Here is a 27722-nt window from a genome sequence, read left to right on the forward strand (position 1 = left end):
ATAGCTTCAGGGTGTCACTTTATCTTTCATTCAAAGCATTAACCTTTGCACAAGTGCAACCCTCCTGTGAAGATGAAAGTGCACAAACCCATGGTAAGCAATTGAAAAGTTTTACCCACCATATATACAAACAGCGCATGCAAAAAACCCAAGATATAAACAATATAGTTTGTATATAAACTAATTCACTGTGATGGTTGAGTTGTCAAGAGGGTGGAGAGATGTTTGTGGCTGAGTCATGCTGAGGATGAGGCACAGACCAACACCAATTGTAAGAAGGACTTTGAGGTACGAAAGAGCCAGCAAAGAGGTTACAAAGGTAAGTTTATGCAAATAGGAGTGTCTTTTTCAGTGCACTGATCTCCAAACTTCAGCCAGTGTTGTGTGGGAACATAACAGTTCCAATCAAGCAGCAACAATGAAGCCAACACTGAAGTGGCAACGATTGCAGTTTCTTGAGTGGCCACTTGAATCTCCCAATGGATTTGCATGTTAAAACTTAACAAATTAAAATAAAAAATGACTTTGGCCTCTAAAGACAGGATATTTGAGCTGTTTGACAAATAATCTGACTAGCTCTGTTTGTACAGGCTTTCATTCATAGCACTAGAAACACATATCTTTTTCTTTCTGCTGCATCTTTACAGTCTAAGAGTGCAAATCTTGACTCAAACTCCGAAGGAGTATTGGACTAACTGATCATTTAGCCCTCCACTTTCTTGTACAAATATGGTCACTTCTGACTCTAAAAAAGTAATACAGTAACACAGTATATGTAGCACAGTACTAATCTCCCAACTCTTAGAGCTGTCCTGTTAACGTTCTCACTGCAAAAGCATTCTCATTCCACTGTTTGGCAACAGCCGTGCTGATTCACTTATTCACAGCTCTGCATGTGTATTGTTTTATGTGAGCCTCAACAACAGCCATGCAGCTCTGAAATAATTTGAAAGCATCGGGTGTGTCCAAACAAGTTAACCACCAGAACAGTGTTCTCCTCCATGTTTATAACTTTGATCGTGGCCTTACTATTTATCGTTTTAGCATAGCATAGGAATGTTAACCAAAGCAACATAATGTCAGCAACAAACATGAGCTGATAACACAATTGTATTGCTATATAAGAGGAGACTTTGCAGTCCAACTCACGTCTCTGTCAAGGTTTCACCTGACACAGAAATTTAACAGCTTTAATGAACTGAACTCAGGAAGCAGCAATAACAATGGGTGTTCTGAGGCTGGGATTACACTCAGTTAAATAACAAGACAAGAATTTGCAACCCGCTTTCATTCTGCAGGGCTAGAGTTCCAGTAACTAAGAGCCTAATTGCAGGCAAGTTTCCAGTTGCGGGTGGAGTGGGAGGGGCGCAAGCAGGTATTCAGGTAAGTATTAAGCAGGCCTTACAACAGGTTTTCTAAGATAGGAGGGAAGACAAGCAAGTAAACACAAAACAGACAGAGACTCAAACAAGTAGGTAAATAAATGCAGAGTTGCAAATAGCTATACTGCCACACGAACAGAGCAACAAATGGTTTTAGATGCAGGTACACCTGTTTGAAACTTCCTAAAACCACACCTACAAGTAAAAGACAAGAGTTAGTAGCACCCATGCATATATTCACACAGATAAGGGGGGAAAGGGAGAGCAAAAGGAGGGGGCGAAAAGGAGAAGGCAGAGCTGCACCTGGAGCACAAGGTGGGACTACAACACTCTAGCCAGGATTTTATCCAGGCTGTTTTCTCACGTCTTTCTTTTGCTTTTTCAGGCAGATCGCTCTTATCTAAACAGTGCAAAGTGAGCACTGATATGCAGGTTCATCTAGACAGCAAGAACCTCTGATCACTTAATGTGGGGTCTGGTGTATTTACTCTTTGTAAGGTGAAAGCTCCTGCCTGGCTGAGACTGAAAATCTTTTTGAGACTGATGGAAACAGTTTTTCTTCCTGGCCTGTCTAGACTTGGGCATCATCAAGGCTCCTCTCATTTCTCTTCTCTAATGTGGCAAGGCCCTGGGCAGTGAATGTGTTTTAATCAAGCTGCCTGCACATAGTGTGTTTATGTCAATAGTTTGTTAAGATAGACTTCAATGAATATTTTGTGGGCTTTTATTTCATGCTGTCTTATTTTATTTAGGCCTTCTGGAGTGCCACCACACCTAAAGTGAAGTGATTTTTGCTGATCCTGTCAACTGTTTAATAGTCATAAATTGTACATGTTTGATCGAGAGTTCTGCCATCACAATTCTTACACTCTGATTGCATCATTTAACTCATAATCTCATCTGAATTGAATAGCTGTGTTAACGAATTAGATGTTAATGTCAATTTCATTCGTTTATCGAGGCTCCTACAATAAGCAGGCGCCAGATTAGGACATCTAAATGCTATAAGAACATTTAGACTAAATGATTCACCCCCACTCACACTGTGTCACAATTCATCTAACATCTTGTGACAAATAAGATAAAAAAGAGTAAGGGATACATGAAGAATGTCTCACTCTTTAAACATGCCGATGTGATCTGTGTGAAAACATTGCAAAGTTTTTGTTGCACCTAATTGACCTTGAAAAGGGGCTAGGTCTAATTGAGCTGAACTGAAAAAGTATGCAGCATTTCCCCTTACAAGACAAACCTCATAGTGACCCCTGCCACAAAGTTGCAAACAACGCAATGTCCAATTAGGGGGTCCATTGTCCTTCTCGGGGGGATACTCCCACAGGGCTTAAATGTGGGACTCTCTGGGACTCTCCACCATCCGAGAACTGAAGAAGCTTCTCAGATGAAAGGTGAAATGTCTTCAAGCAACTTAAAGAAGTCCAGACGCTTTTCTTTCCAAGCTCCTTAGACTACGATGACCTGGATGACTGAGAACCTTCACAGGCCCAACTGATATGGTACAACTATGAACTTTGACTGCTATCCTCAGAGAAGAGGAACGACACAAGCCAAAATTTCGCATATAGTGAGATAAAGATTGTTTTGTTTTTCCTTTTCCTTTGGACAGCTACTGATCAGGGTAAAAATCAACCCTAAACTGAAAGAGAAGCAAGAATCATTAGAAGAAGAAAAGTGTGAAAATATCCAATATCTCATAAAAGAAAATTGGCAGGAGAAGCACGAGGCAGCACTTCTGAAAGCACAACAGCGATTGTGCCAGAAATGCTGTAAATGGAGAACAATCATCAATCACTCCAGCTTTTTTTTGTTGTTGTTGTTGGGTTTTTGTTTGCCCCACAGAGATTTCCCCCTGTACTTTGAGGTATGATAACTGCATAAGTGCTGCATTAACCCATGTCACAATGCGTTTGTTAAATTTCAAACAAAGCCCTGTTTCCTGATCTCTAGTATCACACATAATGAATACAGATCAACCAGAACATTAAAACTACCTGCCAAATATTGTGCATGTCGCTATAGTCACCTTTGTGTCTAGCTAGTGGCAGCTAATCCTTAGTCCTGTTGCAGGCAGGGTGGGGCCATGATGAAATGTGCATCCTGCAGACGTTCAATCAGACTGGGATCTGGGGAGTTTAGAAGCTGGGTCAATACCTTGAACTGGTCTGGAACATTTATTGTTTATAGTGGGTGGCACTGCTGTCAGACCATAGATGGGGTGCTTGGTCAGCAACACTGGTTAACTGGGTGGAGTATCACATTCGCATGAATGCAATTTCCTAGCAGAACATTGTGTTGTAAGGAGATAATCTATGTGGTTCATTTCTTTCACAGATTCACATTTTAATAGTGCAGCTAACCAGTGTTTTTTCTTTGATCAAAAATCTGCTATAGCACAGGAGGAAAAGCGGGTGGTTCGATCCCTGGCTGTTCCAGTCTGTATGCCAAATATCCTTAGGCAAGATACTAACCCCACGTTGCTCTCCAATCCATGCAGTGAAGTGTGAATGTTAGATAGAAACCACTTAAGCACGGAAAAAAGTGCTCGAATGAATGAGTGAATGAGGCATGTTGTATAAAGTGCTTTGAGTGTTCAGGTAGAGTAGAAAAGCACTATATAAGATCCAGTTCGTTTACCATTTACTGTTAACCAGAGCATCAAAAATAGAGGATGGTAAATGTGTTTAATATCTGTGTTGCCACTTTTATTTGATTTCCTCTGTCAAAGAAAAAGACTAGTCAGAAACATGTTGCTGCAAATAAGTTTTTTGAATAAACTGTGTGAGCTTTTGAAACATGGAATAAACAGAGGAGAAGAGAAGACTGTTAGAGAACTTAACCAACACTCGATACTTCTGGTCTCAAATGTTAAGCAAAGACATTTTGTGGTGTGACTTCTGCTTTAGAGAGGAGACGTTAAGCAAATATTTAGGGACTGCAACTTGAATGCGCATGCAACATACAAATGTGCTTTAAGTCACAGAAAGCCTGGAGGGCTCAACACGACAACTTATGAAAATTAATGAAGAGAGCTGGAAGAAGAGACTTCCTTATCGTTGTGTTTGTGCCACCTGCACCTTTCCTGTCTCGTTTTCTGCCTGTCTTGTGCCAGATTGCTAGAGACAGAGCAGAGGTGCAAGGATGACCCTGAGCTGTCATTGTTTTCTTTTTTTCTACTAACGCCTTTCCTTTTCACTCCCTCTTTCTCTCCTCTCTTCTCACTCTCTGTCTCTCTTTAGGGATGCCACGCTGCACAAAGACAGGTGATTGCTGCTGCTATAGGGTAACAAGAAAAGTTTGTGTGTGTGTTTTTTCCTCTTCCATTTATGTCAAAGCAAGCAGAAAGTGTTTGGAATCACTCACCTGAAATGTCAGTAACTTCCTAACAGGGTGTCCATCAGTGCTTTTTCAAACTGACATAGCAGCCATTAGTTAGCTTACAGTATGTCCTATGGTGAAAAGAGACTGGATTGTCATTTTGTGCCTTTTTGAGTGTGTAAGAAACAAAAAGGAAAACAAAATTAGCATCTGGGATACATCTGTACATAAAAGCTGTAAGAGCACTTATTTATAGCCACCAGGAGGTTTGGATCCATAATCTACAAACAAAAAGTGGTTCATGTCCTTGTGATTACTCTACCTTCCTGATTATAGGTGTTTTTTATGCTCTGCTCATGAGTGCCCAACCACAGACACACACACACACACACACACACACACAGGTGCAGGCACCATGACGACACTGCACTGCATGCAGAATGGACACAATCTTTAATCATCGTGTGGTCTGCTGCAGAGGGAGAATATACGGTGATGCAGACACGAACACAAACACAAGGACACACACACACACACCTTCCCCCACCCGTAGTCCACCCCCTGCAAACCTACCATTCCCTAGTCTATGATGTAATGCTACCAGACCCCTCCTCTGCTGTCTTTCCCTCTCTCTCCTCTCACACACTCCTCTCCCTCTTCCTTATTCTATTGGTGGCTCCCGCCTGCATCTGCTGGATCAGCTCTGACTCCCTGCATACGCGCACACACACATACACACACTCACACACATGCACACATACACACACACACTTCCATGCTCCCTCTCACACACACTCTTACACATACACTACCAGGGGGATTCCTCCGCCGCTGCAGCCTCTGCTGCTCCACCTGGCTCCTGTTCTTCCACAGTGGGGGGCAAGCACGGTGAGTCCCTTTCTCTCATGACAGCCGGCGATTGTGGTTGACAATAAGACAAAAGGATGGAGGGACGGTGTTTTGTTCTGCAGAGAGTGACGGACAAACACCGGGAGGCTTTGCTGCCACTGCAGCCTGGAGGAGACGCTCGCAGCTGAGTTTGTGCTTGGAGTAATGAAGTGCTGTGAGGCTGCTCAGCTACTACAGATACCGGTCATCTCTCACCGGGTGCCATGGCAATAGATTGTATTTGGTCAGGGGCTCAGCATGTTGCGTGTGTATCCTAGTAAGGTGCTTGAAGCCGTAGTGAGGTGCATGTGGATGTCAGCTCCCAGAGAGGTGAGAAATTTGTGTGCATATGTGTGCATGTGCAGCCGGGATTAGGAAGCCTAAATATGCTCCAGGGTGTTGTGTGTGTGATCTGATTTCCTCTCTGAGAATTGTCAGTCACCTGGTTTGAGATAACAAAGGAGGGGGAAAAAAGAGGTTTGAATGTAAATGCAAATCAGGTACTGGGTTAAGTTGCTGCGAGGGTTTAGTTTGTTCTGATTAGTGCTAGTTATGCTGGCTACAATAAAAGTAAAGTGTTATTATTTACATATAGACTGTTTTGCTTGTGTTGCTGACAAAACTGGGTGTGTTCATGTGGTGTGAACTTGAGCACCTCTGACATTTAGAGACTTGCAATGCTCTCACTGTCTTATCCTTTCCTATTATGTGCACTAGACTCTTTCACTGTGAAGCTCAATGACACTGAGTCTAATAGGAACAGTAATTCTATTATTGCCAAGGCTTTTGACTGCTAAATGACACGCTGATGATAATGGAACTGAGTGAAATGAAAATCACTGGTGCATTTTTCTTCTTTAGTCAAGTTTGACTAGTTCCTATTCTGTGTTGTATTGCACCGCAACCTTACCTTATAAATCTAGTGTGTTGAAATGTTAATATTTTATAGGGCTGGGCTAGTTCACATGTGGGCACTCTCATAACTAATTCATCCAGATGTGTTTCCATCTCAGCGTTACACGTAGTGGGCTGAAAAAGCCAGACATGATTCATTTTTGTTCCATTTCACTATAAATGATGGTTCCTTTTTGAGTGTCTTCATTCTTTTTAGTTGGTAGTACAATGATGGGATCCATATTTCAAAACAAATATCTAGAAAATCTGGAGGGAAGTGTTATCCATCAAATGCCACCAGCTCACTAGCTGTAAACCAAACAATATATTTTCCAAGCTCAATAATCTTACCGTTCTTCAATTAGCCAACAAACAAATTAGCTTTGCTATGCCTTTCAGCTCGCTCTGTATTTATTGTGATTGCAGTTATGACCACATGGAAAAGAAGAAACCCATCCAAGATATTTTCAAAGTCAGCTGGCCTTATTCAGATTCTCCACAGTCCCTCATGGAACAGTGTGCAAATATGTTGGTGGGTTTTTTAATCGATGATTAGCACATGAAAAAGCTCCTCCTCGAGGCTGTTTAACTCTGACATAGCCTCTGTAGGCATAAATGAAAAGTAATTAAAATGGTGGTCCAGCAAAAAAACCCAAATAAACCACAAGGCAATAAGAAAGTGTGCAGAGCTGGTTCCTATTGGCCAGTGAAGCACTATTTTGGTGCTTGAAAGGTTAGTGTGTGGTCATACTAAGATAGTTTATTGATTTCTTACTGTTTGAATCTCATTACAGACAGCAAGAGACACTGTGTCTCTCCAGTCTCCTAAAGCCTTTAAAAGGAAGACCAGGAGCTGAGATTGCAGCCATGCTGCACTTATTGAATTTGGCAGAGAGTTTACATTTTAATTATCTCCCTAAGGAGTTCTTAAATTATTAGATCTTTCTCTGATTGCGAGAATTCTCTTGTTTAACATGTTTTGGCACAACTTCTGACTTTGGAGCATTACTTCCTGTAATGTGGAGTTGAAGTTGCAGAACATTGCTGGCCTGATTCAACTGGTTAATTTTGCATCTGCCCTCAATGGGCTCACTGACGTCAAACCAACAGGCCGGAGCGAAAATGAAGCCATGCTAACTCAATGTAAAGTACTGATGAACTAGCAAATTAAAAAGATCAATTCAGTCAATAGTTCATTGACTCTTCCAACAGTATAACCAATTTGGATTCTAGTTAAAGCAAGAAAATGATTCACATAGTTCTTACATTTGTAGTGCAGCCCATGTTAGCCTCTGTAGCGCAATCTAAACACGGGCCTCTACGTAAACTGTTTATTTCTCTTTATTTTTCCAAAGTGTTCAATTGTCTTTTTCCATTTGCTCTAAACAGGGGCACCACAAATATTTCTGAGAATAAAACATGTGATAATGCGGGGCCTAGTTATAGGGAAAAAAAACATGACAGCTGCTCTGGTTCTTCCATTCTAAAGTGGAAACTTTCTTACTCTACAGTAATATTGAAGCAAACTTAAACTGTCTAGCAAATGCCACACAGATGGGATTTCACTAACAGAATTTCAACAAATTAAAAACAAACTTTCAGACTTGTCTGCAATCTAACCCTATTGGTAATTAGGGGGACTGTGGGTCTGCAAAATGACATAGTCTAGCATAATGCTACCTGGCACTGTGCAGCAGTTCAGCACAGACTAAACACAGAACAGAAAGCTGCAATCAAAGCAAAATATAGGGGATGATCCTTGTTTAACAGTTGAAAATCCACCTTATCTTCACTTTTCACTTTTTTTAAGCTAAACAGCCTGAAAACTTGCCTGGATTGCTCAGATCTTTGCCGTCCAAGCAGCTGACTGAAAATTCATTCTGTTTTCAATGAGCTGTTTTTCTTCACATTCCTCAAACCTCCACAGAGCTTCACAGAAAACACTGCAGCTCCAAGTTTTGATTTTCTGCTCTTTAATTCCAGAAAGGAATCGCAAAAATTTGGCCCCCCAAAAAGCTATTTTATAATTTTTAATGGTATTGCACTTTAACGACATACCATACTTAATCTCATTTTTGTAATCATTATTTGTGCTGGAAAATTCATTAAAAAAAATCCAAAAATTCCTTCTCTTTGCCTGGAGGCTTTCTTCCACCACCCTCCCCCTTTCCGCTTTGCAGCTGTGCAGGACCTTCACCTATGCCCTCCTACTGCGGCACCAGCTTCAAAACCACGAAGAAAGAGCCAGACAAAGAAGACTGAGCAAACACACACACCACCATGTTCATTTAAATTGCACTGACCGTGAGTGACATCACTTCCCTCCAGCCCTCAGGGGAAAAACAAACCACATTAAGCAGCATTAATCTCATAACATCCTACAGAATTCATATTATCACCACATGTCATTCCTTCTTCTGAACCTGTCAGACAGATATTGCTTCTATTTCATTAGTGAATAAAAAGGTACCCAAACAGTCCAGCTGGCTCCAGTATGGGCTCGTAGCATCAAGAGTTTGAGTTTTGAAATCTTTACCACATGCCTCACTCTTTTTATCTGCCTTTCTTTGGCTTTCTCTGTGTTTGTGTATAATTCTTCTGTTGCTTACTGACCTCTGGAGAAGAAATGTCATAACATGAATCCATAGATAGGCTGCTTACTTTGCTGACTTTACATTTTCACATTATTAGGGGGCTTTATTTTGTGAAATTTACCTTGATATGAAGGTTGTTTGTTTCAGACCTTAATTCTTAAGGTGACAAAGCTGGCTGGTAAATCTCTAAGCTTTAATTATTCGGATGAACCAAAACCTCACTCTGAGATAATTGAGCATGTAAGGAATGAAAGGACAAGCCAATTATAGCTGATGGCACTATTTGCATCTCATGTTTAATTATCTTTCCTGTCACCATAAACTGCGTTCAATTGTGGAGGGGTGCAAAAGGCACCAACACCACAAATATGGCAGGCTACGTAAAGCTGAACAAACCGCTTGTGGCTACACTCTTAAAGACCAGCTGTATTTAAATGTGCATTCAGTCATCAGGCTGTCTGTTTTCTGATAGCATGCAAACACGCACACTAAAGTAAGATCGCTAACATTATAAACAGGTTAACACTGACGGTGTGAAAAGTTTATAAGCCAGTGTTAGCCTTTAGCTTGCGCAAAGTTGTCAAGCTCCTGAGTCATATTATTTAAATGCTCTTATCTGCAAAGTGGGTCACCATAAAACAAAAAATCCAGCAAAAACTAACAATTTTTATTTTAGCTATTTTTCTTTTTTTGTTAAATAGATTTAGGCAAATGATTTTGTTTCGGGGTCCTTGTATCATGTAGAAATTCAGGTATGAGAATGGTCTCTCATCGCTAACAAACAAACGTTTGGTCTCAGAAATATTAATTGATGTGAGAAAGAAAGAATATCCAAAATGAAGAAAAACATGGAGACAGCGAGCAGCACTTTGTCCTGGCTTACAGGTAGAAAACCTCACATTATTGCTATGTCTGATATATGACCAAAGTGTCAAAACAACACATCTCAGGGTCATTTATAGAAGAAGCAAATTGGAACCTTTCAGATCTGAGTGCTGTCATCAACAGTCATCAATCATCAGTTTAAAGAGCGGTTGAATGAAATGTGGGGGTATTTTGGGCTCTGTTAGAGCTCAACAAGGTGAGGACATGGAGTTGAGTGTTAGTGCTGTTAGCTGTGCAGGAGCACATGGGCTGGATAGTTGTGACTAACATGGCATCCAGCAGGCGACTTCAGTTTGACTTTGAAGCTTCTGAAAAATTCACATTTCCATTTCCTTTAAGAGATACTGTTTGTAAAGTGTACAGTTCAAAGAGATGTCATTTATTTAAACAACAAGCTGCTAAATCATATACTGTGTGGCTATGGTACATAGCTAATTTGCCCCTAGCCATGTATATTCTTCTTCTTTCAGCAGCTCCCTTTACTTTGTGTCCAAACCACTCGACCCGAGCTACACCTCTTAACATCTTCAAATCTTAACATCTTCAACTCTGCCACATCCAGCTCTGCCCCCTGTCTCCAAACCATACAGCTTATCTTAAGTCTCACGACTGTCTTATAAATCTTACCTTTCATTCTTGCTGCTGTCCTTCCGTCACCAATCACCCTTGATACTTGTCTCCACCTACTCCATCCTGCCTGCACTCTATTCTTCACCTCTCTCATGCACAGTTCATTGGTCTGGATGGTTGACCCCTCCCTCCTGAGTACTTAAACCCATCCACCTGCACTACCTCTTCTCCTTGCACCCTCACATTTCTACCTGCCTCCCTCCCATTCAGGCACACGTACTCCTGTATTCTGTCTTGCTTCTGCCGACTTCCATTCCTCTTCATTTCTCTTCTCTCCAGAGCTTGCCTCCACTTCTCCAGGCACTCTTCCATCTGCTCCCTACTCTTATAAAGTGTGTACCTTATGGCTAGTGTCACAAAATCTTTCATCATTTTACCAAGAATACTGCAAGTTTACAGCCAGCTAGCAGCTACTATAGCTATACTGCTATTTTTATGTACATAGGCACAGCAGTGATATCTTTAGTTGCGTGCACGTAAACTGTATGTGTGGAGAGCAAAGCTGGGGAGATTTGGTGAAATGCCATCTCAAAGCTATTGGCTATTATCTGACAAAGATTGAGCTTTTGTTTGCTTTTTAAATGTATCTGTTTGGAAACAATGAGCAGCACACTGGCTTGGCTATCCACCGGCTTCACCCATTCATACAAAAGATGAATGCAGCTACCTGGGTTGGGCATTTGATCTTCACAAGCTTGGTGAAACCTGATGCAACCATGTTAAAATATAAACTGGAAAAACTGAACAGCCAACTCCTGGGTGTCTTTTTTGTACAATCAAATGCTGATCAAGTTTTCTCTAACTGAGCAATGGAGAGCACTTTAATGTGTGAAATACTTGAAGACCATGAACTTTTTAGGAATGGTTAACTGGGCTGGAATATTGGTGTTCCATCATTTCCATTCAACCTGATTATTTGGAATCAGAGGAGTTGCCCCCTGCTGACCACTAGAAAGACTCCAGACCTTAGTCACTTCTGCTTTGGCTTTACTTTTCAGACCCAGAGGCTTTTCATCTATTATACAGTCCCTAGCTGTGCCTGAAGCATTGAGACATTGGCTCTTACCCACAAATGCTAAGTCATCAGACAGTCCCAATTTAGCTGATGGTTGCAAGTTTACCATGAATTTCTGTACAAATTAAATTGCAGTGAATCCAGTATGCTACTGGGCTTGTGACTATCTTTAAAAACAAAACAGTTTCTTTCCCCTGCCTCCGCAGGTAGCTGTATTAAATATGACTTAGAAATATTTATCAATGAAAATATCTAATAAACTCACTGACACAAGCTTGGCTTTAATGTGAGCTGCGCTACTTAGAGATTTTGTTTGGTGAGTAAATCCACAAAACACTGGGTGAAAATCCACATCTGACTGTCTGTCATTTACTTAACCCCAATAAAAGCTCCACGGGTGGCCGTGACCTTAATATGAATAGCTGCTGTATGCTCCCTGTGTTCAAGTTCGCGTGCCACCACAAGGGGATATTATTTGAGTGCAGCAGCAGATTAAGGGTGATGTGATCAACAACTGGGCTTTTGTCAAAGTCAGAAGTAATTTGTGCAAAGTGTAAACTGCTTCAAATAGACTCCAGTATGGTCATTACCAGAAGGCTATAATCATATCAAAGTGGTTTACTCGAAGCTGCAGAGCTACTCAGCTTCAGCATCTTGTTGCTGCATTTTCTGTTTGTGAGTACCAAAATGTGAGGACTCCATGGCACGGTAATTTTTTATGTTTTTGCCAGTAGAAAGTAGAGACTAATTTTCTCTCCTGATTGTTCAATATATGTATGTTTTCACAGAAGTCAGTAACAGATTTTCTTGCCATCAATGATTTAAGAGTGAAAAGAGAAAAGTAAATTCTGCCTGTTTTAGAGAAATTCGCATTGCTGAGTGGTATGGCCACCCCCTGCTGTTTCCAGCCTGACTTTTGCACGAGTTGAAAGATGTTAATCTTCTCACAAGTAATCCTTGTTTGAATTTGAGGGATTACTAAAGTCTCAGCAGATAAAGAAGAACAACTTTGATTTGTTGTGTGTCTATCGGAAAGCATATGATAGAAAGCGACATCTGTACAGCCAAAAAGCAAAAGAGAGACAGAGAGAAAGCCAAAGAGAAAATGGGCTTGTACCAGTGATTCAACCCTCGCTTGCAGTTATCCTTCTGTGTGTGAGTGTGTGCGTGTGTCTGCTTATGCTGAGGGGTCACTGGCCTCTGCTTTATCTGTGGCACAGTCACGCAAAACCAGTCGGAGATTGACAACATTTTGAGGATAAAGTGTCAGGACTGTGTCGTGCTGAGCTATCGGCTGCAGCCTGGAGCACTCTCCATCACATTTCTTTGTGTTAACACTCAAGAAATCTGACAAATTCTCACATAGCCACATGTCACTGAAAGCAAGGCACTGGAGACTAATTATTAATGTTATCTTCCTCCCCGCGGGCATGAATGGTGGTTGTGTGCTGTGCATGAGTTTAATTTATGTCCCCACTCCTTAGTGATCATTTTGATTGGATGCCCTGCGTGCAGCAGAAGGGACAAACACGCTGTCTGTTGTTTTAGAGCCTTAGAGGAAAATTTGATGAGTGGAGTCCACGGTTCTTTTTACCCCTTTCTTGCTGCAAAAAGAGATTACATGAATGGCTGAGTCTTGTTGTGCTCAGGTCTTTGCCTTTGTACATAATCCCCTGTAATTCTCTTTGTGGCGGACCCTCTCAGTTGTCACTCATTGTTTGATGGCTTCAGGGTTGCCCTGAGAAGAGAAACACTGATACCCAAGACAGCAGAGCAGGAAAACTTTCTTTCCACAAAGAAATCTGTGACGGAGGCTCTTCTCTCTTCCATTTCTCTTAAGCCTTATAGTAGAAAATACATTCAATATACTTTTATTTAGACGTGAGCCACACCTCAATTTTCAGTTCCTCTAAAGTGATAATCAAGTGATCCACCCCTCATTCATTTCATGCACTACATTGTTTTTTTGTTTGTTTTTTTGTTTTTTGTTTTTTTTGGGGGGGGGGTCACACCCTTTTACACAAACTGGACAGATGGGGGAATTTTGCAATTATTCCTTTTTTAACTCCACGGATGTTTTGATGGTTTGGACTTCCCTTTAAGTCCTTATGTGTCACTCCAAAAATATCTTAATTCTTACATATATATATATACACCAATTAAACTGTCGATAGAACATTTTCCGCGTTTGACAACAAATAATCCAGCTGTTTATAGTAAGATGTTGTTGCATTACACGTAAATATTAATTTTTTTCCCGTAGTTATTGTAAACTACATGATCGAGGGGGCGGCTGTAACGCCTCTGACATCTTTCTCCCTTTGTTTTACCGGAGGTGATCGCACATGTGTGCTGCAGACTTCTGCTGAGCACTCAATGGTTGCAGGCAGTGTGCGTGTGCTGTGGGAGGAGCTAAAGTTTGGATGCTTGAAAGCGACCAGCCTTTAGTTTGTAGTAGAGGAGGCTCGTCTTCACACGCACGGAGGATGGACTTCGCCTTACGGACGAGTTAATGGACTCAATAACCTACGCGTTAAAGCGCACTTTACTGCGGATTTAGAAGATACTTCGGTCCATTTTTCGACAGTTGTTCCGGTGACCGTGAAGATTTCAGCTGTAACCGAGGTCTTTACACTGCAGCTCGTGGATGGTAAGGTCTTTTTGTGCCTTCCTCGGACTTTTTGTTGCCTGTCTCCACTTTAAACACCTTTAACGAAAAGAAATTAGAGGCAGGGGGGGACAGTTTTTTAATGTTTTATTAGTGGAAAAAAATCTTTGCGGATATTTGTGGTCCCGGACATATGTGTGAATTTTAATTGTTCGGTTTAGGTAGTTTATTGTAAGATGGGGTCCTTAAAGGCAACTGGGATTTTTAATGTAATGGTGTAGGTTACTGTTGCATTTTAATTATCATTATTATTATTATTATTTCTGTCGTTTTAAAAAGGATTTTGCATGTTTTTCTACGTGGAGTTTAAATTTTTGGTTGCTCATCATGGTGCTGATTCATGCCATGCGCATTTCCCTGTTTATTCCTAAAGAGAATGCCCCTAATATTAATTACTTTGAATCAAAAATAAGAATTCTTTGCATTGCAGCTTTAGAAAGGGTTTTCTGGATTGTTGTAAAAGCAGTATGTTGTATGTAGGTGTAGAGAGAGCCGGTAGACTTGGCCTCTTGTGTTTTCTGTCGCCCATGTGGGTAAACAGCTGCTATTTCCATTTAGCCCCCCAAAAAACAACAAACCAGAAACCGTTCTAATGACCTGACTCTGCTTTGTTTTCACCAAACATTGGGCGAAAAGTGTTGCTTCTAAGTCTCGATCAATCACTCATTTCTGTAAATACCACGTGGAGTCGTTTTGGAGTAGATTCTGTCCGGTTTTACACTTGCTTAATGACACCTTTCCTGTTATTCTCTTCCAAATAGCTGCCTCCTCTTATCTCCTCTGGCATGTTGGAGACTGTGTTGACATACCTCCTGTATCACTTTGCATTTCTATGAACCAAACACAGTTTGACCGCAGATAAAGCATCCCATTTCCTCTGTTTTTGGTAGGGATTTCTTAGAAAAGGCGGGTTTTTATCCTGAACTGCTGGATCAGATCTGGTGGTTATGATGCATGTGAGAGCAGACGACTTTCAGAGTTTAGTAAATCATATCAGTACAATCTAGAGTAAGACTGTAAATGACCAGTGGAGCAGTTTTCCCTTCAGGGCTGTGCTGTTCTTCGTCTCTGTGTGATATTGTATCAAGAACTAACACTGATGGGCTCTAGCGTTTATACTGTAAACAAACTGAAGAAACGTTCGCTCTAGGAGCACATGTAGCAGCATCATAATGTGTGCTTCCCATCTTATCCTCTCTGTCTTACTCTGAAACGCATAGACACTCATGCATAGCAGACCCCAACCCACACGTTTAAACACTCAAAACACACACAGTCTCCACCCAGCACTCCACCCACTATAACAACTTCAGAGGAATGGTCAGCATGTGGAGAGGTTGTGGTAAACGAGTGGGAGGGCAAGTGGAGACCCAGGAGAGGAGACACTCTGCTGCTTTTAACCCTCAGAAGGTTAGTGATGTTCCATATCACGTCTAGAGGGATTAGATTTGTTCAGGGCAAACTGATGGGAACTTGCGTGTTGAGAGGCCCCAGATGTGGGAACACAGTCATTTTGCTGGGCCGAAGCCAGATCGCACCCAGCGACAGGGCAGACGTTAAGCCAGCCATTGCTGCCTTTTCATCAGCCCAGTTAAGTTTGTGCAGAAGACAGAAAAGAGTTTCTCTGTCCTAGACATACATTTGTTTAATGTGCATGGTTTGCTTTGCTGATGTTTTGCCATGTAAACATTTGGCAGTAACAGAACCTCCCTTTGAGGAATTTGTGAGAATTCTTTGAGTGTTAATGCTACACAAACTGTGAAAAGTCACACTGTGCTTTTGCACATTGGTGATAAGTTCACATTTCTTTTTAATGGTTCGCATTTGCATTCACTAAAACTTGGCTCTAGACCTTTTTGCTGACTGTATCGCTGTGTCCTTGCATAGCTTCGCCTGCCATTTGCAAGGCCATTCATATTCAGTATGACCTGCAGGTTGTGTAGAAAGGCTGGCCAGGCCCTGCAGGGGTTTTCAATGTTGGGTCAAAAGAGGACTATGAATGCAGGTGACACTTCTGAGGCTTTTTCTGATGAGCCAGAAATTCTTCAGCAAATTAGATTTTCTTCATTTATTGCTGCTTTATACTCTGGCATTGCTTTCATAAACAAATCTGGTTTTGATTGTAAAAACATGTGTTCTATCTGCATTTCACTAATTCAAGTCAGACTGCTGTCATGCCTGGTCATCTATCACACGGAGCTTGAGAATTAAAGAGATTTGTACCACTACTGATAAATGCTTCAGGTACTTGCTTGAGTCTCATGGCATTTATTATATTTGGTGTTTTTCCACTGTTTATCCTGAAGATCAAACATGGCAGACAGTGCGAATGAAGCCTCTTGAGGTCGATATAGTCCTGTAACATTTCCGTAGCAAGTCTTTGATAATTCTGTAGATGTAATCCAAGTTTGTGCTCATGCTTCTGTTATAAAACTGAGCAGTTGCAGACCCCTGTTGAACTCTGTTTGGGGGCAGAATTGCAAAAGCATGTTGGATAATACATGTCGAGCTACTAAGGTTTATTTTGAAGGAAGGTTTATACCACTTGGCTGCATCTGTCTGACAAGTTCATCAGACGTGCTCTCTGACTTCCACGAGGGTTTAACTAAGGTAGCTGTCTTTGAATGGAAACATGTTATGTAACGTGGTGCTCTCCTCCAGAGACAAATGAACGTCTTCTACATTTTTCTTCTCTTATTTTGAAAGAAATGTGGAGAAAAATATAAACAGTGACTTTGTAATGGAAAACAGACTTACGATGTGCCTGGAATGTTGAGATCCAGTATTTATTTATATAGTAAATTGCCAGGGACCCATATTATTAGGTTATTTAAACCTCACCTTTTCCCAAATAATGAAAAACTGCTGCGCACTCAATAAGGAAGAAAAGTCCTTTATGTGAGGGCCTTTATGACCGGTATTGGTAGGTGTAAAGTGGCACAATAGGAGGAGGGGAATTGTACCATTTTGTTTTGCTTTTCTTTGTATAAGCTGTTTTTTGTTCTATTTCCCGTGTTTGGATTCTTGCTTCTTTTTTCCCCTCTCATTTAAGCCCCTTTTCCATTAGTACCTACTCTGATCAACTGGGCACGGTTTGCCATGGTTTTCAGGGTTTTCCATGAGGTCATAGTACCTGATACCAAATACTTTTTTTCAGTACTTGCTCCCCCGGTGTTCCAAGCGATCCAAACGGGTACTAAAATGTGACGTCTTTGGTCTGCGTGCCACCGATTGACTGGTCAGTTGCATCATTCCATGAGTCGGGAGAGCGTCTTGTTCACAAAAATTAAAACCGCCATTTTTGAAACCCAGTAACGACACATGCTTACTGGTTGCTATAGAGATATACTCCAGTAAGAAATGAACCCCCTTCCCAGAACAGAAAGCCAGGGTTAACCATGAAGTTATCAGGATAACAGAAGATCTTTCTGTTGTGTACAGGCCTCTTGGTTCAACAGGTGGTTACACACAAACAGTGCAGCAAAGGCAGTAAACATGGAGGAGCATAAAGAAACAACAACTAATGTAAACAATGCTGGATTTAAAATATGTGCAGTATTTTTCAGATTAACGTTTGCAAATGTTTCCAAACAGAAAGAAAATCTGACATGCTTTTTGTACCATAATCGGCAGAATTTGGCAAATGGTGCTCAATAACTTCACTTTAAGCGAATAGTTAAACAAATTGGCCTACTAGTTCTTTTATGATTATAAAGGTTATCTTAATGTGGTGTACAGGGCTTTGCTGTTGTTAAATTAATATATTCAGGAGTTTTAATTTTGAGTGGTATTAAATGACATTATAATGATCATTATTATTGTAGTAGTAGTAGCCTTGTGAAAGGCAGAGGGAGGTTGTAGCAGTAAGTCCAATGACTAAATTGAGGCTAAAGAAAATATTAATGATGCCAGGATTTTATTTATTTTATTTTTTTCCCAGGCCTTCACCCCCAGCCAAGCAATTTTTGTACACTCCTTAATTAAGAATTGATTTTGCCATTTTGTTCGCAGTCTTTTAGATCGTTTCCAATTATTTCCCTATAAATGATTATTGAATTCCAAATGCATTATGATATCATTCCCTTATTTGTTCCAAGTCTCCACTATTATCAGTAGGACCGTTGCCCAGAGGGACAGAACTGTTGACCTTTTACTTCCTTTATTGGCTACAACTGCTGGCAAAGACAAAGACAGAGCTCACGCCTGACGGTAAACAAAGCAGTACTGCTTCGGTTGTTCTTTTTGAAGTCCAAATGTTTGCTGAGAGTCAACAGCCAACTGCCTCGAAGCGGCAAACCTGACAAATGACTCAGACAAACTGTGTCATGTTTCCACTTGGAATGAGTAATGAGAACAGTTTTGTGGTCAAGCCTTTTGGTCATGGTCATCGAAGTTCTTACCTGAGCACGCTGAAGTGAGTTTGGGTCTGACGAGGTGAAGTGGAGCCTGAAACATAATATAGTCATCTGATATGCTTTTAAATCCTATTGCTCTGCTTGTCAAATCATGTAAGGAAATGAGTCCTCACATCGGTTTAACTACGGGGATTAATCGTGCACCGCACTCCCCCACCACCACTTTGACGTGTAAGTCATGAGGTGAATAGCCCAGTATGGATAGCCAATCCTTTGGATTTGATGGTGTAATTAGCAGATGAACTGTGATGCTAATACAGCATAGTCCAGACCTCACAAAGGCCTCTATTGTGCGATTGCATGACTCTAAATTACTTTCAACTTTCCTTTGTCACACCACAGAGTTGTTCACAGTCTTGACTGACATCGTCATCGACCCAGCAGATGAATAAGATGCTGTCGTGTGTCGTGGCCATGGGCAACTTTCACAGCACCAGTGTGCCTCACATATCTGGACTGCAAAATCAGAGGGAGGCCACAGGCACTGGAAAACAATTGAAAGGATTTTTCCCCTCACTGCTAATGTTTTCGGACAGTCATTAAACTTGGTTCTGTCAACTAAGCAGTCAAGAGCCCCAAGCAAGTAGGAACGTAAAATTCTTTCTCTCTTTTTGTGGTTCAGTCTTCCAGGCCACATTGTTGGTCTGTAATTGTGAGGATTTACTGATTAATCAGCACACCATATTAGTCTAAATGGGTCATCAGGGTAAAGTGTGGCGAGACTTTCAACACAGAAGCTCACAATAAACAGTTTGTAGTTTAGTGGACTGAAGGGGGAAAAATTACTATTAAAGTTTTATCATCATAAGAGTTTTCATGTCTCCAAATTTTCCTGTAGTTTCTGTATTGGGACTGTGTCAAGAGAGAGAAATTATGCCTTCTATCACACTGCGCTCTGACTGACGCACGGCTCATTATTGACGCTTTGCAAGTTTTTCAAGAACTGATCTCCCACCGTTCCCCGTCAGGCTTGAATAATTTCAGGCAAGGGCAAGTCTGTATCAGAGGGAATAAGGTGACCCTTACTCTCCTTTAAGCACTTATCTCCTCTGCCAGTTCTGCTTCACTCACTCGTTTGAAATGATAATTGCTACTTCCTGCATGGCAAAGCTGAGCAGTATGTACACTAATGTAAAAAGGGGGTTTGAATATTCCTCAGAGCCAATTCTAGCTTTGGATCAGACTGGAAGCGTTGTCACATCATGGTGTAATTTCAACACTCCGTGGATGTAGCATATTGGAATAAATGTCACAGAAAGACAATTCCAGTACGTAGCCTCATAGATGCCACTCAGGGATGTAAACTCACTGGGTTCCTGCATTTCAATGAATGCCTTTGACTCTGACACACAGACGTGATGGGATCATGGAAACGGAGCACGTACTGTAGTTAAACAATTAACACACATCTCGCTGGTAGCTTAAGGTCATGCAAAGCCAATTAAGGCACTTTCAGTACTCGGCCTGGTACCTGATTAACATAAGAGAAGGAGGTGTGGCACAAAGAACTGGATGAACTGCTGAGTGCATGTATAAGGATTTAAATGAACACCAACCAATCATGTTACACTGCAACACTTTGCTTCAGTCCTCTGGTAGTTCTGTTACTACTTTAAAACCTGTTTAGGGACAATTTACTGTGGGAAATACATCAGGCATGGTTGCGTCGCTTGACTTCTGGAGCTGTTTACATACACTAAAGACAAAGCTTGCAGTTTCACCAGACGCATCCAAAAAAGCAGGTTTCTGCTCTGCATCGTTTTAAAAAAAGTAGAGTTAGGTCTGTTTTGTTTTGCGTTTGCTATTGGTAGACCAGGTGCTTCACATCTGAAATGCTCTTAGGTAGGTTGAAGCTGTGCAGAGCGTGGAGCAAAACTAAAGATGAAAAACACACCAAAAGATCTTTTAAGTGTCTGGATGCTGACCTGGAGCCTCTTGCAGGTTTTCTGTGGTTTCTCATGCCATGAGACTGGTAGTTGGGGGAGACCTTCATGGACAACACTTATGTTGAGCCATCCTACTGAAACTAGATCAGATTGGTATCTAGCAAGTTGGGAAGTCAGATAAATACCTCCAAGCATTTCCTTTGTATGCGGGGTGGAGCACAGTGTGGGAGGCGGATACGATCGGGGACTGTTGCAACAATGTTTAAATGGTTGGTTTCTCTCAAAGTAAGATTGACATGAATATCAAGACTCAGTGGTTTTAAAGTTGTTCCTGATTAGATTATTCTACAAATAACCGGCGATCTATACATGCCTTCTTGGTCATAAACTGTCAGATACATTGGTACTGCTCTTTACCTCGAACAAGAGATGTCTGTCACAAATGCTTACTAGTCTTATTAATGCTGTCATTTATAATTTATTATGGTTAGGATTTTGCTGAACTCATTACCTCTGTGTGTTAATTGTCAAAGCAGATTAACAAATTGTGGACATTTGGATTTATTGGAGAAGCAGTATATTGCGCTTTCAGGCTTAGTAAATCCGCTTTGTCTGCTATGCTAAAAAGGAGCTTTGATCTAAATTCATTTCTATGCAGTGGCAGTTTGAACCATGAGTGAGCAAGTATTTTGGGGTTATGGAAAGTGACTGGGTTATGAACTGAAGATCAGGACTTGCTGTTTGGTCACAGGCAAATTTTCTTCACAGCGAATGCCTAATTTGCTTAGTTTTTCCAGTAATTTTATCATTTGAAAGTCATTAAAAATCCTTTTGTATCTGAATCCAGCAGGGACATACCACAGCAGGATGCATTACAGCCAGTCATCAACACAAAGATGATTCAGTGAATAATTAATAACTCATGCAGGGAAAAGTCATCTTCCTCATATCAATCTGGGATCGCACATATGAATAAGTAATTGAGTACTTAATTGAGTTTCAGTTCTCAGAGAGTTCCACATTAGTGTCTGATGATGTCTCTGTAATTCCCAGTACAGTGAACAGGTAGTGGATTACAGCTCACAAGACAGTATTGCTTCTTAGATTTCCCTCTTCTTTGTTTTTTCTAACTTTGTGTTTGTATCAAACTGCTTGGTCTGAAATCTGTGAAGCAATTTTTCGAGATATGGATGTCGATCATTTATGGATATTTGCATGAAGGAAATGGAAAAAGTTATAGTAAATGAACAGGTCCTGATAAGCAGTCATATCTGATTTTTGAACCGTTTGTACAAATTTGGCTCTTTCAGAGGAAGTTTGCCTTTAGGCACCAGGATTCCCAGTTTGCAGCTGCTCCATATTAAAGACCAAAACATTGGAGCATGCATAAAGGTTTTCATTTCATTCCAGGTTAAAATCTCTTCTGTGTGCTGACACAGAGGTCTCCATTTGGTTTCAGAGCCAAGAAAAAAAAAATTCATGTTACCTGCAGGCTAGAAATTATATTGGAGAGACAGTAGAACATTTTGTGTTCATGTTTTTCTTTTTCTCTTTTACCTTCTGTTGAATAAATAAGTGAAAGCAGAGAGGAAGCCTCCTTATTGATGGCCTTCATTGATGCACTTTTGTATTTATATTTTATTACTTTATGCTTTTGAGAATATTTACTTTCAGTCCACTTTCAGTTCCCTGATCTAGAGGAAGCTCCTTTCAAGAAGCAAAGACAAAAATATTTTGATGGAAAAATGTTTTTTTTTTCTTTGTTTTTTTTCAAAGCCTGCATTGTTGAGTTATGAGGAGGTTGTCCATATAGAAACCACTCAAAGGCTTCTGAGAGAGGATATCCTGAAGATTTCTCTGATAGAAGTAGCTAGGAAGGAGAGAAGCCAATTTAGCACTACTGTAGAGGCACTCAAGACTTTAGCCAAATTTTAGTGTGGACTTCCTGTTTTTAAAAGTCCACAGACCTCGTTTAAGTATTTTATCAGCATGGTGATGATGAGAACCCTTTTTGAGATGGGTTGAATTTGTGTAAGATAATACGCTTGTCTCCCTTTTTTCTTTTTTGGTTTTTAATAAAAAATAATTGTAGCTTAAGAGTGATATCTACATGCGAGTTTGCAGGCTACTGTAGTTTGCAATTAATGACATCATCACGGTTGTCTACACATCTCTGTTGTCTGACATCTTTATCCCTGAGCTCCCTCATCCAGACATGCTGACTCATACTTAACCGTCATGTAAACTCACAGAGTCACTGTGATGATGAATTGACTATGTGCTCTGCCAGCTTAGCAAACAATTGGTGCTGTCTCAACTGCTGCACGGGGTGCTTATGGTTTATTTTTAACCCAGTCGTGATTTATTTAGCGCACTCCGTTCTTGGTGTGGGAGCAGTCTGCTCACCTGAAAGTTTTCCTTCTACTACCCACAGTCCCATTCCCTGGTGGACAGAGTAAGCGTTAACGTTTCACCTAATGTTCCTGCAAAGTAGAGCATGCAATGTTTTACCTCACGGATATTTGAAAAGTAGTTCACCTTTTAGCCCTGATTCATTAAGATTCAGAAAGGTTAAAGTTAGTTTAACCTACTAACTATTTATCTGATGATGTGTTCTTTAAAAATAAAGTAAACATTGCCGGTATATCTAGCAAGGTGGGTTGAAGAAATGATTTGGAGTCCATGCCATTGATTTGGGTGAGGAAAAAAATGTACCTCCCTCAACGATTTTAACTGCTTGATTTTTGCAATAATTATGCATTGCCCGCCCAAGAAAGCAAGCTGCTAGTCTGAGTTATGATGACAGACACAGCAAGGAGTCTCTGCCTTGTCAGTCGTCTACTGAGGCCTTCTTTGCCCAAGATAATGGCTCCATAAATCTTTTGTAAATAGTGATCTAAACCCAAGAGGCCACATTAAACATTAATGTTAACATTTATTTGATTTAAACATTGTTGTCCTTTTTTGTTACTGGAAGAAGTCATTACATCGTTTTGGATACAGTTCCCCAAAGTCACCCTTAAATCTGGCCTGACGGACACAGATAAGATTTGATGGCAACTGTGCAATTAAAAATGCTTTTATAGTTCCCTTTCACTTAGATGTGCTCATGATACTGTTAATGGATTGGACCGCAGCCTAATCTACCCTCATGTCAAACTCAGTCATACTGCTCTCATCACAAGGTCCTGCCTGGCTGCTGATTATCTCCATAAGTGCCTCATTTTGTGCCAAAGACCAAATGTGAGACAAGTCACTTTGCAGAGAAGAGTTATTGAGAATTCGTAGTCTAGCACAAAGCCCAGTCTTTTAATCAAAAGCTAGCCAAATGGTTAGCATTCATGCTGCTACTTTTCCAATGAACTCGACATGACCTGACGGAGTGTATCGCCCAATGTGTCTGTCACATCCTTTCGCCATATGAACAGATGCAGGTATTAATAGGGAGCCTCAAGGGAGGTTCAGAAGGTTAATGAATCTGTAGCTTTAAGCAATATGGCACCAGATTCACCCTTCACAGATACAAGGAGCAGCAGACCCTCGCCTGCATGAGCAGATGGGTCCAGTGGCGTTGAGTATAGTTGCTCACTTTTACTGTAACAGCTCCGGTTGAATAGAATTCTAATCCTATAAATCCTATAATTGTTACCTCTAATTAGATCACTTTCTTTGGTCGAGCACTTGCTGTCAAATATGATTTAATGCTTATTAATATTTAGTACTTTTTTCATTCAGACTCTCGTTGCATTGCTTTTCAGACTGGATTAGGACACTGCATGATTACTTTGACTAAAAAGCATTTACATATGATGGGGTGTTTTAAAATCTGAAAGAAAACAGGATGAGTGCAGTATTACATCAGTTTACTTGGCCTTCATGCCCTTGTTAAGGCTGAACAGATCTGCCTGAGGCCTGCAGTGTGTCCATCTACTGCTCCTCAGGCACCGGGCCCAGTTATATGAACATTTATGAGTCATCATGCGTCTTGGATTCCCCAGATACCTTCCTATTCGGGTGTATGGACCTCTTGCTATTGGCATAGTTTTGTCAAAAAAGACAAAACAAACTTTTTTTTTTTTTTTTTTTTTTTTTTTTTGAGGCCAATATTTCTGTGAGGAGGCAGTAAGTAAACTGACTGAAAACTGAAAGTAAATGTGTTTTTGTTTTTTGGTTTTTTTGCTTAATTCTTTGGTAGAAGTCACGACTAGGTGTGTTTGTGATAGGTCTGAATGTTTTTGCTGTAATTAACCAAACACGATTGTGTAAAATGTGTTCTGAGCCAATTAAATTAGAACCAAATTACTTATGACCTCTTATTTGGTGCCCACTAAAATTTGGGTGAAATTTTTGGTGGGCATTAGCTACATTTTTGAGGTGGTAAAAGGTCAATTTAAGTGTGTTGAGATATTTCTTCATGCATTACTGCCCTAAAGAGTTTGCTAAAAAGCTTCCTAATTCATCAGAGTGGCAGGAAACCCTTCTAACAGCACGCCTCTCTTTTCATTAAAATTTAAAAGACTTGCAGTTACATAAGGATGTGCCCTGGGAATATGGAGACCTGAGGTGTGCAAGAGATGCTGGGCTGCCATGCTTGTTGTCCCAGCAGGCATGAGGGGGACCACCGGAGGCAAAAGGAAATGTTAGAGTACCGTGGGTGGATGTTTCAGCCTACAGTGACTCAGCTAGCTTCAGTGGAGCAGCAAGAACCACAGCAGGCCTGCCAGTGAAGTGAAGAGTGACATAGACCTATTAGTTGGGTGCTGCAGACCCCGGGGAGGGGAGACCAGGGTGTGACACTGAGATACAGATGCATTCAAGTCAGCTCCCCACTCTTCAGACTGGGCAGGTAGCAGAGTATGTTAAAAAGTATGTTCAGGCTGCTCAAAAGTTTAAAATGGTACTTTCCAGCTGGGCCCTGCCTCCGCAGATGCCCAGGAGCTACTTATTGTCCCACGCTCATCTTGGTCTGCTGTATTTATTGGCTGTCATAAATATTTGCATGAGGTCTTCAGGGAGTTCCTTCAATGATGCAAGAGACGCCATGTGCTCTGCAGTGTTTACTTTCTAAACCTAACCACCTCTGTGGGTTCTTCAGGGAGGCATCTAGCACTGCCGGGCAATAAGGAGTAGGGACTTATGTTATATCAAACACGAGGGCTTTACTGAGTTCACTGAACGGAGGCATCTGTACTCCGGTCAGGATATTGGTGAATTCATAAGAATCAAGTAATAGTTTGCACTCTGGTTTAGGTTTGAAAACACTGGAAAATATATGATCTACAGCTGTTTGGAGTGTACAACAGGCATGCAGTATTGCTGTAAGGAGTCAGTAAGGCCATCACTTGGACCGAGATTGAAATATATTGCAAGCGTGCATACCCCACCTCAGACAGGGTTGTAATAACTTTGGTGATCCCCTAGACTTTCAACTCGCATCATCACTGGGTCAAAATTTCTGAAAAGATCATTTGTTTCGGCCATAGCGCTTCTATTTTTTGTGTTAATTTGAAATTGCAGCATACTGTATACAAAACTAACATGGTTATTTTGATTTAACAAGTTAAACCAAACAGGATGAATCACTGAGTATGCTTTATAATTTAATACCTCTTTAATACTTCTCCAGGCTTACAAAAACAGTCTAGGCTCTTAGTTTTTTTTCACAGCACTTATTGATTCAGTATCTGTGCTCTCATGACATTGCTTTTGGTGAAAGAAAGGATTTGTTTTCAGTGGAAAAACTCATGAAAAGGTGCCACCCGTGTTCAGTTTCAAATGGTAAACAAGCAAAGTTTCAACTAGATAGTAAACTGAGAGAGAGCTTAAAAGCCATCTTCCTCAGGTGTTGTTGGAGACCAACATGAAAGTGCTAATCACAAATCACAAATATCCTTTCTTCTATTAGGTTGGCGTCCACATTCTGGACAGGTGGCTTCGGTCGATGGTTAAGTGTTAGTTTTGTCTGACGCAGCGATCATAAAGCTGCTCATTTCCTGCTTTAAAGTATTGCACTGGTCATTTACTTAATTTCTACCTTGCTCATATACAATTTTATTTCACAGGAAAAGAGGGGCTTTTTTCGTGGCTACAGCTCCGGTTCATCATAACCTCTTTGAACTAGCAGGCCGTAATTAATAAAAATAGACCATGACTATAATAGACCACTGTTTCTGTCACTGGCTAGCAAAGGCAGAAATGTTTCAACGCCTAGTTGCAATAAACGTGACCTCAAAGGAAACATAATGCATCTTCATATTTGAAGGTTTGGGCTCGTGTTAACAATTTGTGTTTTCCTCAAACAAGCAAAAATAAATTATGACAGGTTTGATAGCTGTTGATGTTGTTTCAAAAAACTCAGAGGGTTGAAACAAATGGGCTGGTGCTTACTTTAAGTGCTTTTCAATAAAACTGACAGCCCACTAAACACAAAAATACCAGTATAGATTTACATAACATGCTTCTGATCTGTATACTCACACAAAGCAAATAAAAGCTGTTCATTGCACCTTCTTGTGACAAATTACCGGGCTGTCTTGGGAGTCACTGTTCTTTCTTTTATTTCCCCACATAGCCACAAAATTGGAGCCAGACTCCCGTATTATCTTCTAGGGGGATCTCTCACCGATTTGTTGACAGCATAATTAAATACAGAGATTAAAAAAAAAAAAATCTAGTAGGCGTTTCGTCTTTCAAACAGCAAATTGGATATTCACTTAGGCTTAAGTTTGTGAAACCCTTCAAGCTACCAGATGATGAGTATTTTCATTTTAGCTGGTTAGAGCGCTGAATGATCTGTTTTGCTGAGTTTTCTTTGTGGTGGAAAAAAAACTAAAACAAAAGGTTGTTTGTTCACTATTGAAAGCTGAGGGGCGGATGGGTGAGGAAGGTCATTTTTGGGTGATGCCGTTGTTGCTGGCAAAACTAATGAAGACTCCTCTCAAATAACAGCTGTTTGAATTAAAATCCACACCATCCTCTAGAATGAGCCCCTGCTTGAATGTATTAGTCCTTTTGCGTTTGTAGTTTATGGTTATAGCGTCAGAAGCTGGATAAGGATCTGTTATTCCAGCTTGTGTTTCATCTTTTCTTTTCTTTTCCTTTTTTTTTTTTTTTTTTTTTATACTGTTGTTGG

General features: G+C 40.7%; 1 protein-coding gene across 1 annotated transcript in view; it reads left to right on the forward strand.

Moving 5' to 3' along the window:
* Positions 1 to 14086: 14086 nt before the first annotated feature.
* Positions 14087 to 27722, forward strand: part of sema4bb (sema domain, immunoglobulin domain (Ig), transmembrane domain (TM) and short cytoplasmic domain, (semaphorin) 4Bb) — a 52530-nt gene continuing 38894 nt past the window's right edge. The window contains exon 1 of the mRNA XM_031732804.2: positions 14087 to 14271. The gene's annotated coding sequence lies outside the window, so the exon portion shown is untranslated. The remainder of the gene's footprint in view (positions 14272 to 27722) is intronic.

The sequence above is a fragment of the Oreochromis aureus genome, linkage group 1, assembly GCF_013358895.1.
Source record: "Oreochromis aureus strain Israel breed Guangdong linkage group 1, ZZ_aureus, whole genome shotgun sequence".
Classification (NCBI taxonomy): Eukaryota; Metazoa; Chordata; class Actinopteri; order Cichliformes; family Cichlidae; genus Oreochromis; species Oreochromis aureus.